An 18399-nucleotide genomic window follows, 5' to 3' on the forward strand; every position below is an offset into this window, starting at 1 on the left:
TAACAAATATATAATTGTTTAGAAAAAGTCTGTGGATATTTCTTTCTTCTTAGGCTAAAACTAACCAATACTGATAGTACCGTAGCTATCAAAAATAATTTGTTAAGTTTTCTTAATCAATAATGATATCACAGAAAGTCAACAGTTAAACAATAAAATAGAGAACAAAATCACTAAAAAGTTTGATTAGTTTGTTGTTTAGGGATACTAATGGCACGCTTGCGTCAACTACTGCCAATGCAGATCCTTGTTCCGCGCGACTTTATGGAGAGCGAAAAATTATCCCGGACTTTATGGAGAGTGAATAATTATCCCGGACTTTATGGAGAGCGAAAAATTATCCCGGACTTTATGGAGAAAGAAAAATTATCCCGGACTTTATGGAGAGCGAAAAATTATCCCGGACTTTATGGAGAGTGAAAAATTATCCCGGACTTTATGGAGAGCGAATAATTATCCCGGACTTTATGGAGAGCGAATAATTATACCGGACTTTATGAAGAGTGAAAAATTATCCCGGACTTTATGGAGAGCGAATAATTATCCCGGACTTTATGGAGAGCGAATAATTATACCGGACTTTATGGAGAGCGAAAAATTATCCCGGACTTTATGGAGAGCGAATAATTATCCCGGACTTTATGGAGAGCGAATAATTATACCGGACTTTATGGAGAGCGAAAAATTATCCCGGACTTTATGAAGAGTGAAAAATTATCCCGGACTTTATGGAGAGCGAATAATTATCCCGGAATTTATGGAGAGCGATATCCCGGACTTTATGGAGAGCGAATAATCATCCCGGACTTTATGGAGAGCGAATAATTATCCCAGACTTAATGGAGAGCGAATAATTGTCCCGGACTTTATGGAGAGCGAAAAATTATCCCGGACTTTATGGAGAGTGAAAAATTATCCCGGACTTTATGGAGAGCGAATAATTATCCCGGACTTTATCGAGAGCGATATCCCGGGCTTTATGGAGAGCGAATAATCATCCCGGACTTTATGGAGAGCGAATAATTATCCCGGACTTTATGGAGAGCGAATAATTATCCCGGACTTTTTGGAGAGCGAATAATTATCCCGGACTTTTTGGAGAGCGATCGATATCCCGGACTTTATGGAGAGCGAATAACTTATTTTATTTATATAATTTTTAGTCACTCCGTTATTTTGTTGATAGTAATTGTTATTGGTGTACCTATTCAATTAAATACGCAACCGATTTTTAGAAAATCTCACAGGGCAAATCAAAAATGTCACACAAAAATTGAAGCCGCTCAACTTTTAACATAATAAATTAAATATCCCAACTTTTATGGTGTAGGCCCTAAGGTTATGAAAATTGTCCAAAATATGAAATAGGACAGTACTACATAAAACCCAAATGAACTTGATATATTTTGTTTATACTACTGTAAACACATTACACATTTAAATCAACACTTAGAACATATAGGCCTATATAAAATATATGTAAAGCAATAATGAAGTTGTTGTTTCTTTTCCTAGAAATTTATAATATAAAACGGAAAACCTTTATAATTTTCTATGTTGAAAAATCTCTTCATCGGAATAACATTTAATTATGCAACGTATAACTTTTAGCACATTTTATTATCTTTGTAACCAATAGAATCAGAAAATAAATGTACTTTCAAGTTTTTTCTTTCCCTTTGAAGCCAAATGTAGGCCTAAGCAATTTTGTCATAAAATGTTGATCATGCAAAAATATATGTTGTAGTGCACAAACTGCGTTTCCTATTAGAGGGCGAATCTAGATTTGATCTGGTTTATGAATTGAATTGACTAGATCGTTGTTTTGTTTGTTCCAAATATTGAAAATGGCATGAAATTGGCATGTGTATGAAAATTAAAAATGTTTAAATTTTTTCAGGATTTATCCTCTAAGCTTTGGCTCTGGATGTTTTTCATCGTCGCTTCTATATTATTCTTATGGATACAGTTAATATTATAATTGCCAAATAATTTATATATAAACCACGTGTTTGAAAATGTTTTGTCGGTGCTTTATTAAAATGGTGGTATTTTAGAGTTAATATACCTATTGTATGTATATAGCAAAATCTATAGAAACAAATTATTCTTTTTTAAAGTTCTCTTCCCATTGCGAAGTATGGCGGCTAGTAGGCCTAGTTGATAAAATAATAACAAAATAGGTTAACAATGAGTTTTTATGGAACGCGATTATTTTATATAAGCGCTCTCTTCTGCAACATAAACGATTTTACTTCTAAGTTACAATAACTGACACCGACACCTCTAAATCCAAAAGGTGTCAACCTGTACTTCTATTTCGTAAGCACGGACGTGGATCATTAGAGGTCATAAGATGCTGAATCTATTAGATTGCAATCTCCCCGTCAGGAATGTACCTTCCGCTCTCTTTCCTCTTCCAAAATTACTATTTCGGAATGCGGCCGGGAATGTACCTCTAGACCACTCTCTATATTTCTTGCCCACCACATCATAACCATTCATGACTGGCGCCGAGGAAATCCCGCAGTCGAAATTCTTCAAGCCGCTCTTTACGAATCAATAAGGCCGAAAAAATGCTGCCTTTGGAGATTCGGTGCGATCGTCGTGTGACGCGTTGAGACTATCGGTCTGGTTTTTGCTCGTACTTCTGGAATGTCACGTTGAATGATTAAATGTAGTGGGGAAGAGGTATGTTATGCGAGTGGACCTGGAACGAGGCTAGAGGACGAATACGGCCGACGCGCTACTTGTGGAATGTAGCCTCGCCTCCAGGTCCGTTCAGGAATGCAGCCGGTTAACTCCGTTGTCCCCCACCGCAGCGCTAGCGTCGTGCGGCGCACGGTAGCACAAGCACAGTCAAACCAAACGCGCTGTGCCGGGAGAAGGAAACGGCTGTGATTTTTGCAGTGAAAAATGCGGTTGTTTCGGTCCTGAAGTGTTTCGTCCGTCAAAGTGTTGTGGATCCCTAACCTTACAGTGCTAGATCAGCAGATAGGAGAGAGAAAGAGTGCTAAGTGTTTGTAACCCGGATTTGTGCAGTGATATTGTTATGGAGTGTTTTTTACTGATAAGGCCGAGTGTTTTGTAATTAGTGTTGTGCCATTTTGGATTACCTGTGATACTTATACAGCATGCAGTTCGGACTGACGCGATTCTACTCTTAGGATTGACATAAAGGTGAGCGAATATATTTTGTTTTCAGATTTTTAATGAAAATCGCCGAGCACATAAAGATCTATGTCACCAAAGTTTGATCATTGACTACGTGTCGGATGTTTAAATGTAAAACCATGGATTGAAGGAGTCTTAATCTATGGTTAAAACGCCGATTAGCTCTATTCTGAAAGTGTTACATTGTTTACTGTTGGTTCGTAACTTCTAGGAATGCTGTATCAACATGTTTTATTGCATGCCTCGTCGCTCTAACACGCTGACTTGATTGGTTATCTTTCAACGACGCTTGTTGTCACAACTTTGGCATTTTTGGTGTGGCTGTTATCTATCATTTGCAACAACATGACGTGTTGATTGGGGCGTGTTGATTACACCGATGTCATTCGAATGTTAAAGTACCGGTATGGTTATTCTTATTAACTAAACTAAGTTACTATTACTTACTGTAGTTGTTTTAAGCTACTGACTTATATTTTTACAACACGAACACGTCTATAGTTGTACGAAAATGGGCATTCCGTTCAGGTTTCAGTGTTGAGGGCGTATTCCGTGACGAATGAAACAACCAGTGTCCCAGTGTAATGTCTGAGATTGATTGATTGTATTCAATTTTTGATATGGTTACTAACTTAACTGTCACGGAATTTAAGTAGGGATACATTAAAATTCACTAGTTGAAATGCTGTGTTGTTCTGCGATGAGACAAGTCAGGAAATGTTTGACTAAAGAGAAAGTTCCTGTATTTAAAGAAGACTTTTTAGAGCAAGGTTTTGTTACGGAAAGATTTTGTTTTCCTAGGAAATTAACGACAAAGGGGAAGGAAAGAGCGGATATGAGTTTCTAGGCGTGAGTCATAGAATATTGACCAAACTGTGTGATACCAGTACATTGACACAAACACACTTTATACACCAACGACCAACAACTCATTTAGCGATAATGTCTGAGCAGCTTAGACATCTTCTTCGTTGAAAATAGACCTGTCAAGTCAAACCAACAGGTAAAGAATCCTGTTATTAATGTGTTACATGTGTTAGTGACGTGTTTTTGTCAGCTAGTTGTTGACTAAATGTTTCTTTCTTATTTTTGCACACATTTTACGATTGGTCTTAACACTCAGTTTATTTACAGTAGGTGGGCCTAAAAAAAACAGTGGTAGGCTACCACCGGAGTTAAAGGCGGCCGTGGTAATAACTGATGACATGCAATTAGTACAAAATGTTTAAGTATAAGATACAACAATTACAAATACATATGCCTATTACAAATATACAAAACAAATACCAGTGAACAACAAATACGCCCACATAAACCGGAGAGAGATAACCTTAAAATTGTTTTCAGCTCAGACAAGTCAATGAAGGAATATGTTTAATCTACGGCTTAGATTACAGAATGCAAGGCGGCCAAGATAGGAATACTGATCATAAACAATTTACTCCCGACAGTTTGCCGGGAAAAACAGCAATCTATAGTTAATGGCGTTCAGGTAGAAACTTGTTTAATTAACAGGAAATATTTTAATCAGCGCAACCTTTAGAAGGATCGCTTGTCGCATATGCGGTAGAATGTCGTCGATGTCTTACGTATCATTAAACCTATGCGGCATTTGACATTTTGATTACTGCAGAGATCTTGTAATTAATACTGCGTGCTATGACCTATTACTGCAACTAGGTATGTTTTTTTTAAGTTAGCGGGCAAACGACTTCCAGCTTGTTTTCAATTTTCCTAATGTAAATAAGCAGCTGTATAGTAAGTGATTCAATCATCTGATTATACTATCGATAAGTCGACATATTGAAAATAATGTAGACTAACAATTATAATAGCTAAAACTCTAAAACCTATTCTAATAAATCAATCAATAAATAATTTTGATCCATGTGATTACCGGTACTTACAATGGACATTCACTACTGTTTACAACAGCTTTTACTCCCTAGGGACTAAAAAGGCTGTTCACTCCATAGTGCAAATGCTACCTACTTTTACTAGCAATCTCATGTATTAAAACGGTTGTTTATGTTAGTATACAAGCGTCTTTGAGGTAAATCTTAGCCACATGCCGATGAGATTCCAGCTCACAATCCTGTTGGGAACATTTAAACTCTCTAGACTTCGTTTGGAAAAACTGTGTGTTTTTATCATAATTCGAATACCTAAAAATGTTAGTGTAGGTAATCAAAGTTTTACTGTGATATTGTAACCGACCATGAAAAAGTCAGTATTTTTATGGATCTAAACTTGGCTCAGCTGGGGGGATTTAGCTAACTCAAAATTAGCATTGTGTATGCTAAAGCAGCGTTAATAGGATTTTAAACCAATCAGCAAACAACATTTGTAAATTCTCTACACTCCTACATTCCAGGGAAGTCCTGTAGTTTTTATCCGTGTTTCCTCGCGCCGTTTCGTGAATGGCCCAGTTTTCCCGGGAATTAGTTTTCCGAACGCGTGGGAGGGAGGGACAGTGTCAGTCGACCTAACTGTTTCTCTCTGTCCTTCAGCATGGACTATTTGTGAATGGCACGTTCCTCATTCTGAATGCTTTCTGCCATCGCTGGCAAGGATTTGTTCTGTCTTATTTTTTCGGAGACAAGACAACACTAGCACCGTTATAATAACTTAGAACAGTTTTGTGTTAAGCACTCTGTTTGGAATGATTTTATTTGTTGTTTTTTTTGTGACGTGTGTAGTTATTGTATTTACTTTCAATGTTGATTGCATGATATATTATGATTTTTTGAAAATTCCTCTCGCTGCCCACTCCCTCATATTCTTCGAATTCCAACACCAACGGATTTTGTGATTTGTGATTGTCTCTGAACTAGGTTTGAAGGTTCACTCTTTTGGGTTTCCCGATTTACTTATACTATCTTTGGGGGTTTTATACGTATAAAAAAGGTTGCAAAACCTCCTACAACGATCATCAAAATAATTTTTACTGAAATGTAACCTATATCTTCAAGCTGTAGCTTATCCCGCATCACGGTATACGAGACTGACAGGAAACCTAATCACGCTCTGCAGACGTTGACACGTGATTTATAAACCCAAAAAGTTTTATTTGTATTGCTAAAGATACGTCTTATGAGAATAGTTCGAAATTAGGCAAAACTTGTCGTGATCATTATGCTTTGATTAATGTCCCAGGTTAAATAAACATTCTTATCTAATTTAAAATTATTTCTTGTAATAGCTGTCTAGTATGAGCTTTCCAGTAGCGTACACTTTTGCAATGTGCACGCCTATGCTGATGACTGTCAGTTGCATTTATCCTATGATGTCAATTCAATTGACCAGGCTGTTGCGAGGGTAAACTCAGATTTGGCGAACGTCAGTGAGTGGTCAATGAGCAATGGTCTCAAGTTAAATGGAGAAAAATGCACAGTTCTCCACATTGCTCCACCCAATGTTGTCCAAAGGATAATTGATAGAGACGTGCAGGCTTGATCAGAGGGATTTGAAGGTGTGCCACACTGCTAAGACTTTGGGTGTGATACTGGACAATGGTCTTACTTTTTCTGATCACATCACTCATGTTTCCCAGCTGGCGTTGGGTAGACTGCGGGGTCTGTACAAATGCCGAACCATCCTACCTGTGTCAGCTAAGATTCAGTTGATTCAATCCATTGTATTGTCAGTGCTGTACTATTGTTTTCCTGCATACGGCAATAGTATCACAAAGGAGGACATGGGCAGGCTCCAAAGACTGCAGAACACTGCAGTGAGATTTGTATATGGTCTTCGGAAACGAGACCATATTTCTCAATTTGAAAGAACTGCTGGCTTCTTGTCTTCAACTGCGGTGTGCAGGAGGCAAACCTGCACTCTGGTACACAGGGTACTGGCCGAAGAGGAACCAGCGTACCTAATTGAAAGACTGGTCACCCGCGATCGGGTGTCTCAGCGCAATACCCGACAAGACAAAAAGCTTAATTTCCCGAAGGTGAGGTTGAAATTAGGATGAAAGAGAGGTTTTTCGTACTTTGGGCCTAAAATGTACAATGACCTCCCCTGTGACCTGAAGATGCTGGGTGTGCCAGCTTTTAGATCTAGGTTAAAGAAAATGTATTTTTGTAAATAGCTAAAATCTTGTAAATAGGGGGATCAGTATTTTGTTTTGTCTTTAGTTTTAAGTTAGGATTAGTTAATTGACTAGAGTCGTCCTGTAAAACAGTTTGTAGGCCTACTGAGGAGCGCTTGCTAATAAAAGGCATTTTTATTTATTATTTATTTTTTTGTGGTATCACGTTATGCTACACGCAGAAGGGTCAATACCAAGTTATGCCACAACATATTAACAGCTACGCGCATTCTACACCGACGAACGCGGCATTGCGTGCGTGTGTGTGTGTATTGAATTGTTGTGACAGTGTGTGCGCATTCCTGCCTCATCTCTCGCACGCGCGTCACGGCTATACTCGAATTATTATAACTTGGTGCCTGTTCTTATCCGCTTGCGAGTGGTGACTACGGCTAATTTAACACAATTACATCGAACAACGGGGATATGGAAGTATTATGTCATGGGGGGGGATTGAATTGTGAATTACTTTTGTTCGTGTATTGTGTCACCTCGGATTCTATCGATAAATCATTGTTATACTGGCACTAACCATTATTTATCCTTTTGGCCCTAAACAATTTTGTTTTATTGGGAGTTCTGACTGTTGAAGTGCTTGCTGGGACAGGCGATTAGACCTGAAAGGCCAATTTTTTACCGTCTATGGATAATAGTATATTAGGCCTATTTATCACCGCGCAAAACATTCACGAAACTGCAAAACTAGTTAAAATGATATTACACGTTTGTTTGAAGTGTGTTACGCTATATATTCTGCCACTACGACAAAGTGCTAGAGTTTTCGAACCTTCAGCTTCAATGCAGAGATTCAATGCATTAAATTGTCATACTGTACAGAGAGAGTGGCGATTAAACTGTAAGTTTATTAAAATATGTAACTCCTATGAAGTTTTAAGCTTTACCTATCATTTCATCATTAGTTAACCGGGTATTTTCAACAGCCCAAAATCAAGGGTTCTGATGAAGTCAACATACCTAACAATGTTATACAGTACCTAGAGTTCTTTCAAAATGTTATTTTCTAAACAAAGATTTACGAAACGAACCCAATTTCTCAAAGAATAATAGGCCTACTATAGGGATTTGATTTTGAGACGCTGTGGTGAACCTTTCAATTACAAAATTCAAAACTACTACAGGGACCTGCTTTCCTAATTTAGCTTTGTGAACGACTTCTCTTATTCATTCCTATTTTAGATTATACAAATCAACTTAAATAAGTTACTAAATTTCCACTTCATGTCTGCAGAATAAAAAATCAACCCTAACTCTAAATTAGTAAATTCAACAGAATCTCGTCGATTTCCAAGGAGTAGTGAATAAATTCCTATAACTGTAGAATTAATTGTTAGTTATTTATTTCGAGTATAATTTAGCCGAATATTTATGCATATGCAAATTGAGGTTTCAAATAACAGGTTCTATGGCGCCAGCGAGCGTCTACGGCCTCGGCCCGTGTTCGTGTGTTCGTGTTCGTGTTATTTCGTGTTCGTGTTTCAAGGATACAAAACGCTTCGGGACTCGCGTGCCGTTGAGTTCTTTATACTGTACCGAACATTCGACATTTCGCACCAAACTACAGTACTCCGTAACAGTTAGGTATAGATTCTACCCAGATTTGACTGTTACTCCCTTAGCATTGACTCAGAATCATGCTAAGGTAGTATTTGAAGGAAGGCTTAAATCATAATAAATTAATTATGTATAAATATATAAATAAAATAAATTATAATTAATTAATTAATTATAAGCTCTAATTATGAATATGTTATAAATAATATAAATTAACTACTAACTGTATAATTAAATTATGATACATTTGAATCAGACATGTTAATTACAATTAATGATACTAGTGGCTTGTCGGGACATAAGTCCCTAAAAAGTTCAACTATTTAAAACAAATTATTCTAATATTTAAAGATACTCAGAAATATATTATCTATGTGTCAGAATATATATCCCTGTACACCATATCTTTTGTGTAAAAAACAGTTTGTTGTTTGTCTTTGTTTGCTTTTGTTGATGTTATTTTCGATAAATAATTTGAATCGCTCCGTAGGGTTAACTCTGCTAAAGGCAGCAAACATATAACTGTTTGTGAATGGATACTGGGTTATTAAGGTAGCTTTGGTCTTGTCTTGTGGTTAATGCTGATAAAAAAAGATTTCCCTGATTGGAATTTGAAATTCTCTTCGTCAAAAATATGAAAATTGCAGAATTGACTGGCAAATGATTAATCCAAAATAAATTAGGAGTGCTATTCCCGTCATATTATGACGTCACTCGGATTGCAAACAAAAGATCACCTGATTGTAAATGTCAAATTAGTATAGGCTATTTTGTATTCGTTTTGATTTGGCTGATATTGTTTTTATAATGAACACATTTAACTATTTTGAAAACATTATAAAAACAATAACAATCAAATCAATACAAAATACAAACTAATTTGACAGTTACTGGTGATCTTTTGTTTGAAATCCGAGTGACGTCAGAATATGACAGGGATAGCACACCTATGTATTTTCCTTCCACCATGATTGCTTACTGTTTTAATAAAAAAATCACGATCAGCTGTATTGAAGTAAACAAAGACCAGCAGTAAATGGTTTCTAATGCTATTCTCATGGAGAACATTTTACCTTATATCTGATTTTGTGTTAAAATTTGGGGAATTTAACTATTTTTCCCGCCGTCACGGGATCGAGATCTCTCCCGTCGTTCTACGACTTCCCAGTCGCCCACAATTTTGACGCAAAGAATCGGCTTACGTAATTAATATATAGTAGATAGATAGAATAGATAATTTTGTAGGTTTGATTTATGAAGGCAGAGGGCTTATTTTTAGGTAAAAAAAATAATTTTAGATCGACAAAATAAGTTTTACTTTAACACCCCAATCCATGCATGCCATAAACACGTAATGCAACACATAAGATGACAAAACAAAAAAAAATCAAAACTGAAAAACTAAAATAAGAATTTGGGTTCCTCTTTAAGAAAGCCTAACAAATAACGAACTAATTATACTCTAATTTTATTTTGTAGCCATTGTTCAAAAAATGTTTTTAATCCATGTTATAGCCTATAGTTTATCTTACTATATTTTATGTACGATTTCGTTTATTGCAGCTTCATATAGAAATGTGCAATGCAGTTTCACAAGAATTTATAAACAACTTGCACCAATACCAATTAACATTCTCCAAGCGCTAATCAGCTGTTCAAACATTCACCCGGATCCAAATAGCAGACTAATGTTGTCATTCTTAAATACAAACTGTAACAAATTATTTGTAGAAGTATATTCACAAAAGAAACATATTCCCTTTATAGATTTTTCATCATAATGGATCAGTGTATAATGTATAATGTCTAGTTGTTGTATATTTTACTTTGTGCTATTAACTTTAATTATTGTGACCTAATATAACGACCAACGAGCAAACTATTAGCAGGTAAGGTGCATGATGTTAAATTTTGCCACAAATTTGAGGGAAACGCCATAATATATATCAGCAGGATACTGAACCTTAGGTTTTGAAAGAAATTTAACATTTCTTGTGCGCAAAGCGCTGTACACGTAATGTTTCTAGGCTAAATAAGTTTAACTAAACTTAGGTAGAGAATAATATTAAAAATTATCCCGCCGCAGAAAACCTGCAGCCTAAGCGGATTTCAATTTATCCATATGAATTTTTAAATATACTGTAAATATGACTTGACTTCTATACAGTGCGTATACTGTAGTTACTTGACTGCTACACTCTGTAGTGTAGGCTTATTCCAACTTAGGTTGGGCTTTTATGTTTTGTTATTTGGAATGTGTTAGTTAAGTTTTTTAATTAGAGGACGGGATTAGATTCCAGATCCCGAAATGTTGTGTATTGTTTTTACCATGTCATTGAAAATTACAATAAACCTTTGAACTATACGAATTGCTACTATAGTATATTACGTTACTAGTCCTGAAAATAAGTGTTTGCCGGACGAGTGTGGTCGTTCCCGTGCGAGACGGGAAAAAGTGTTTTTTTCTTTTACAAACTGTTAATGCCCATAAACAAACATAAATATCTATATAATTAATACGCTACACGAAACTTTGTCGGTTGAACTCCTCCGCCATTTCTTAACCGATTTTATCCATTGACGTCTCATTTGAAAGAGCGTGTCGCGTAGATTTGCAAACTGGCCTTACATTTTTGAAAAAGTCCCTTGGGCTCTGCCCCAGTGGCTTTTAAAGTTCCCATGTTATCCTTATGAAGAACATATTTGTTTACATCATGATCAGCTGGATATTTAATTGCTTACGGAAAGTAAATAAAAGAAACGTCTTATAACACTTAAAACATATATTTACGCTTATACTGTTACTCACAAGACGGTAAATATACAAAAAAGATGGTGAGTGGTGATCGATTTCGATTGGACACTCCAATCATCATCAGACCCAATAAGCGAATGTCCCTATTATAGGCGAATTGCTGTTAATATTTAAGGTGAAATTCAAAGAAATGCGTCCTACAAAAATTAAATCATTGAAAGAACCCATTTGCAAATTATGGAAACATAAAAAGGCCACTGAGTAGAAGAAATAGAGATAATATTTTTAAAGAATTTATGATCGTTATTAGCCTATATAATGAAGAACACCTACAAGATGAAGATTCCTACAAACGATGAACGAGGGTATTAGCCGAAGTGCTACAATTATTTATAGTAGGAAACATGGACTTAACTTTTCTAGGAAATGTTGAACATCGTGAGTATCTCCATGAGTTACACACCGGTAATCTTTGAGTTGACTCTTTTAAACTCTTTGTAATTATGGCTGTTTTTCATTTTGAAATAACTTCTGTAATACTTTGCGATTGCTCGAATTCGAGCAACATGTACACTAGTATCCATAAATCAACATACATCCATACTAATTACAACAGTCGCCTTTTACCCCATAAGAAAAACATTGACGTTTTAAATTTAGCCTACAGTTTTTTTTTTTTTTCTCTCCGTAACCTTACAAAATTATTTTTTAAGCCGTACACGATGGGTGTAATGAAAACTGGTCATTTGTATGTTTATGGGTAAAAATTTGAAACCCCCAATTTTTTGAAAATTATATGTGTAGGGTACGTAATGATAGATTTCTGAACATCATTCAGCCCGTTATTGAATCTTGGAATGAACTCTACACTCACACTGCATATCTCCAGTGGTAAGTTACAAGCCGTAGTCTAGAAACCAAAGACCCAAATGTTCAAATTATGAAGCTAAACAACACACCCAACTGTGCGTCGCTATCAGAAAGGATTGAATCGAAAACCTTCAGATTTAGAGCATTGTAACCACTCCGTAGTCCAGCTACAGTAGCGGAAGAACGTCGGGGCTCTGCGAGATGTCTAAGAATGTGAACCAGGAGAAAGTCCCAGGAGGGGGTGGGGGAGGATAGCCTACTTGCGGAGAAGTCAACGTCCTAGCGGAGTGTGGAGGATGAAAGTGACGAAAGGTCTGCATAGTCGGAAATGTCTGCAGTCATCCGCGCTATCCGTCCACATATTTCTGGTAAAATTCGGCCACTCTTGAGGACCTGTTTTGTTTGGAAATTAAGAATTCTTCGTAAGCCGTGCTGTAAATAATCATTCTTAATAGTGAATCAACTATGGTATATTTTATATCATATCAACTATAATCTAATCGGAACAAAAAATAAGGAGAAAATATAATGTTAACTCTATTACGTTCTGTGAGAGGGGCATCGAATGTTCTGTGCTGCAGCTGGTCCACCTAAATGAGATGTGTAATTGAGCACACTATTTAAAAGCAAATGGCCGTAAGACACCACCGTATTTAGTATCTTCTCAGTGTTTTCAAGTAGCCTAAGTCATAAGTCAACTGTGTTTGAAAATGTTTGGAATGTTTGGCTTGGTTTGAAATGTTTGAAAATAGGTACCAACATTTCCTATTTAAAAACTTCCCCGGTGAAATTGGCAAATGTATCCAAAATCGATCCTTCGTAGCACCGAACTAGCAACCTTGGTCTTTACGTCGCGCACAATAACGTAGGCCTAAACCATAACGTATGTGTTCACAGATTTAAATCCTGGATTCATTCGGTCCTCCATGAGTGAATCCATGAATCAGTCCTCATTCACACTGTGAATGATTTTAAATCTTGTAATCAATACTGTAAATGAATGTCGATAGAATGTTGGTGGTAAATTGTTATTTAACGATGGGTTCATATAATTCCAACCAAAGTAGTTTTTGATGAGGGCGAAAGGAACACACTATGCACGAAACTAAAAAGAAGTTAGTTTATACGAGAGTTCGCCCCGTGGTCGAAAACTCGACCAAAAGTAGGTATGTATTGTGCAAACTTCTTGATTTTCAACCCACGTTGTAATTTCTTTAATTTGTTTTGATTTTTTATGTTTATATTTTGTTGTTATTTCGTCACCAAAATGGCAACCCAAAAGGCTCATGTTATTTTTTAAAATTTCAAATTCATTTTTTGTGCTTATGATTGAGCCTATTTTAATTTATAAAGGGATTCTGCACATCTACAGGAAAATATCTTTCATTTGGTACCAACCGTGTGTAATTTGGCCCAGTAGTATGGCCAAGCTAGCTGTCGTAAGTTTTCAACAAGTTTTTTAGTATATAAGATTTTTATAAAACTAATTGTAAAAGGAAACGTCATACACTTGGAAAAATCGATATCATTAAAACCTCTTTAGGTCCACGGTCGCGGTTCGCTATGGATTGCCATCACACTTGTCACTTTGTGTATATTACTACAGCCTAAGCTTGGCATCTTATCAGTGTTTGACTCAATCTCAGCAAACTAACGTATCCTGTGTCGGATTTGATTCTGAGAATCAGCTCCTGTGGAGTTTCTGATCAGGATGATTCAGGTTTTTACGCCAGCGCGGATGTCAAAATCGCTGAAATTCTTCTCGACTTGCTCGTTTGATCTTTACGGTCGGAATCAAGTTAACCTTGGATCGCTTAACAATAAAAACCTCCGTAAGTGTTTTTGTGAGACACTTATTTTCCAAAGTTCGCAGTGATGAAAGAAATGTTTTTTTACTAAGCCACGATTGTAAAACCTTCCAACAAAAGTAAGGTAACAATGCCTCAGTCAAGTCTATAGTACAGTGAGATTCACTTGTGATTGGATAGTTATGGGTTTTTATCGAATTTGAGCAAAAAGAGCAATGCATGGTACAATGCTAAATACAGTAACTTACATACACCTAAATATCCCGTGGTGTTTACGCGTACGTAACATTGCTATGTGATGGTGTTATGCTTAGCGCCACTAAAAGCTAAAATTTGTGTGCTTATGTACGGTAATACATCGATTAACAACATAAGTAATGTGAACAATTGAATATTTAAACCAGTCCATACACATAGGTAAACAATGGTAAAGCCGACACACCAAACTTGTAGCAAATTTATACTCTCCGAACCATCTAATTAATTACTAACTAGAATGTTCTACGTTAACTAAATTGGTATATCCTAAGCTATATATATCTATAGTATCAATTTCAAATATAGGTACCCTATGTGTTATATTGTACAGCTTGTACAAATTGTCATCTACAGTATCAATTTCAAACAGGTCTGTTTTGTGTACAGTTTGACGACTTGTCATCTACAGTATCAATTTCAAACAGGTCTGTTATTGTGTACAGTTTGACGACTTGTCATCTACAGTCTCAATTTCACACAGGTCTGTTATTGTGTACAGTTTGACGACTTGTCATCTACAGTATCAATTTCAAACAGGTCTGTTATTGTGAACAGTTTTGGGCAACTTGTCATCTACAGTATCAATTTCAAACAGGTCTGTTATTGTGTTCAGTTTTGACAACTTGTCATCTACGGCATCAATTTCAAACAGTTTTGTTATTGTGAACAGTTTGTACAAATCGTCATCTACAGTATAAATTTCAAACAGGTCTGTTATTGTGTACAGTTTGTACAACTTGTCAACTGCATTATAGATTTCAAAAAGGTCTGTTATTGTGTAAAGTTTTGACAACTTGTCATCTTCAGTATAAATTTCAAACACGTCTAATTTGTGTACAGTGTGTACAACTTTTCATCTACAGTATAAATTTCAAATAGGTCTGTTATTGTGTACAGTTTGGGCAGCTTGTCATCTACAGTATAAATTTCAAACAGGTCTGTTATTGTGTTCAGTTTTGACAACTTGTCATCTACGGCATCAATTTCAAACAGTTTCGTTATTGTGAACAGTTTGTACAAATCGTCATCTACAGTATAAATTTCAAACAGGTCTGTTATTGTGTACAGTTTGTACAACTTGTCAACTGCAGTATAGATTTCAAAAAGGTCTGTTATTGTGTAAAGTTTTGACAACTTGTCATCTTCAGTATAAATTTCAAACACGTCTAATTTGTGTACAGTGTGTACAACTTTTCATCTACAGTATAAATTTCAAATAGGTCTGTTATTGTGTACAGTTTGGGCAGCTTGTCATCTATATTATAAATTTAAAACAGGTCTGTTATTGTGTACAGTTTGGGCAGCTTGTCATCTACAGTATAAATTTCAAACAGGTCTGTTATTGTGTACAGTTTGGGCAGCTTGTCATCTACAGTATAAATTTCAAAAAGGTCTGTTATTGTGTACAGTTTTGACAACTTGTCATCTAGAGTATCAATTTCAAACAGGTCTGTTATTGTGTACAGTTTTGGAGACTTGACATCCACAGTATCAATTTCAAACAGGTAAGTTATTGTGTACAGTTTGTTCAACTTGTCATCTACAATATCAATTTCAATCAGGTATGTTATTGTGTACAGTTTTGACGACTTGTCATCTATAGTATTAATTTCAAACAGGTCTGTTATTGTGTACAGTTTGTACAACTTGTCATCTACAGTATAAATTGAAAATAGGTATGATATTGTGTAAAGTTTGTACAACTTGTCATCTACAGTATCAATTTCAAAAAGGTCTGTTATTGTGTACAGTTTTGACAACTTGTCATCTGCAGTATCAATTTCAAACAGGTTTGTTATTGTGTACAGTTTTGACTACTTGTCATCTAAGGTATCAATTTCAAACAGTTCTGTTATTGTATACTGCTTTGATAACTTGTCATCTACAGTATCAATATGAAACAGGTATGTTATTGTGTACAGATTTTACAACTTGTCTTATATAGTATCAATTTCAAACCGGTCTGTTATTGTGTACATTTTTGATAACTTGTCATCTACAGTATCAATATGAAACAGGTCTGTTATTGTGTACAGCTTTTACAACTTGTCTTATATAGTATCAATTTCAAACAGGTCTGTTATTGTGTACAGTTTTGACAACTTTTCTTATCCCGTGTCAGCTACAAGAGAGGATTGTAATTTTGTACTGTTTAGGCAACTTGTCATCTCCAAAGGATGTTTACTTGAGTTTGGATCTATGATTGCAGTACACTACAGAGTCGAACTTTAATTATTTTGTACAGTCACAGTGTACACTGCTCTCCCTACCGTGTACCGTGTACAGTGAAGGTGATGTGTACAGTTTGGGGAAGGGGTCACTGAAGGCCGACCGCATTCCTCAGGTAGGAGCGGGCTCTGGCCTCTCGCGCACATTGTTGTCATTCGCCAATCTCCCCCTCCCCTCCTACTTCACCTCTTCTCTTTCAGCTGTCCCTGTCTCTGTCTCTCTCCAATGCTATTCTATCTCCTCCCTTCTTCCTCGCTCACACTTGTATACCTATTACTAAAGACGGTGACACACTATCGATCTTTTCCCCGAACAAGACCCCGAACCGAGCAGGGAGAAGGGAGAAGGGAGAAGGGAGGTCGAAGGGAGGATGTTCGATAGTGTGTCACGGGTCCGTACACCGATCAAGACGCCGAACAAGACATCAGGCCGAGCAGGGAGACGAGCGCTCTGGAGGCGGTTTTTTGGCGAAAGATCAAAGAAAAGATCGGTCCGATGTACGGTCCGATGTACGATAGTGTGTCACGGTACATTTTTGCCCCGTACATCGTCGCGAGCGCCGCACCGAGCGGCCGCCTGCGCTAGCATTGATAGTTCCGCGCTCTCACTCGCACACACTCTCTATCTCTCTCCAAACTTCCTTTTGCCGCGCTCGGTAGAATTCGTCTGGTCTTGGTCATGTTCGGGGAAATGTTCGGAGTAAAATTTTGCTGATATTTATCTCCTTTCTCCCTTCTCCCTGCTCGGTTCGGGGTCTTGATCGGGGAAAAGATCGATAGTGTGTCACCGCCTTAATACTCGCATTTTCTTCCTGTATGTAATTGAATACATCTTTGAATTGGTTAATGCAGCAATTAATTATTTCATTGATAAAAATGTAGTATCGTCACTTTTGGACACTCGGGTAAACATTCCATCTCTATGGACTAGCGGTAGAGTCTGGAGACTATTTTCTCACACAAATAGTTGAAATAACTAACTTACCTTGATATCGTCACTATACTGTACGTGATTCAATTCCTTTGATATCACGGACGATTAATATCAAACATTAGAAATGACAAAATAAATTTTAACAAAAACTAGGTATCTTCTTTATTGTTTTCAACAAAACAACATACTAAACTATTTTCTGTTTACAAAACAATTGAAAAACATATGACTGTTTATATATTAATTATTAGCAGTCTTTTGGCAAACTTATATGAAATATATTGAGGGGTTTTCTTTATCAATGATTAATCATCGTACGTCAATCATCCCCCCCCAAAACCCTCAATATATTTTTTGAAAATTTTAAAACTAGGTGTTAAATTTGGATCTAGATTCATTTCTGCACTTGAACCTCTTTTTCTTGGAATATGTGGTGTTTTTCTTTTTAAGTGTCTTTCTCTTAGAAGGTCTTCCTTTCTTTCTCCGTCCCTCTTCATTACTTCCTTCTTCACTTGCAGATTCCACATATTTTCCACCATTCTTTTTCCTTACTCTTCCACTACCTTCACCATAACTCTCAGACTGGTTGACCTGCCGCAACTTCTGACGATTTCTCAGTTGTAAGTAAAGGTATTCTATCTTTTTGGTCTTCCTTTCCCTTTCCACCTTTTGTTGGTACTGTAACAGACAATGTTGCCTGTTGCAGTGTT

The 18399-nt window shown here is 36.5% G+C and overlaps 1 protein-coding gene across 3 annotated transcripts in view; it reads left to right on the plus strand.

The window, feature by feature from the left end:
* Positions 1-2856: 2856 nt before the first annotated feature.
* The window catches only part of LOC128985351 (protein expanded-like), a 56620-nt gene continuing 41077 nt past the window's right edge, over positions 2857-18399 (plus strand). For 2 of the 3 annotated variants that reach the window (XM_054404772.1, XM_054404774.1), the window contains exon 1: positions 2857-3180. The gene's annotated coding sequence lies outside the window, so the exon portion shown is untranslated. Of the gene's footprint in view, positions 3181-10641; positions 10726-18399 lie in introns of those variants that run through there. The other variant, XM_054404773.1, reaches the window with a different exon arrangement.

Source organism: Macrosteles quadrilineatus, unplaced genomic scaffold (genome assembly GCF_028750875.1).
Source record: "Macrosteles quadrilineatus isolate MER2022 unplaced genomic scaffold, UCM_ALF_1.0 Scaffold_2__2_contigs__length_208266976, whole genome shotgun sequence".
Lineage (NCBI taxonomy): Eukaryota > Metazoa > Arthropoda > Insecta > Hemiptera > Cicadellidae > Macrosteles > Macrosteles quadrilineatus.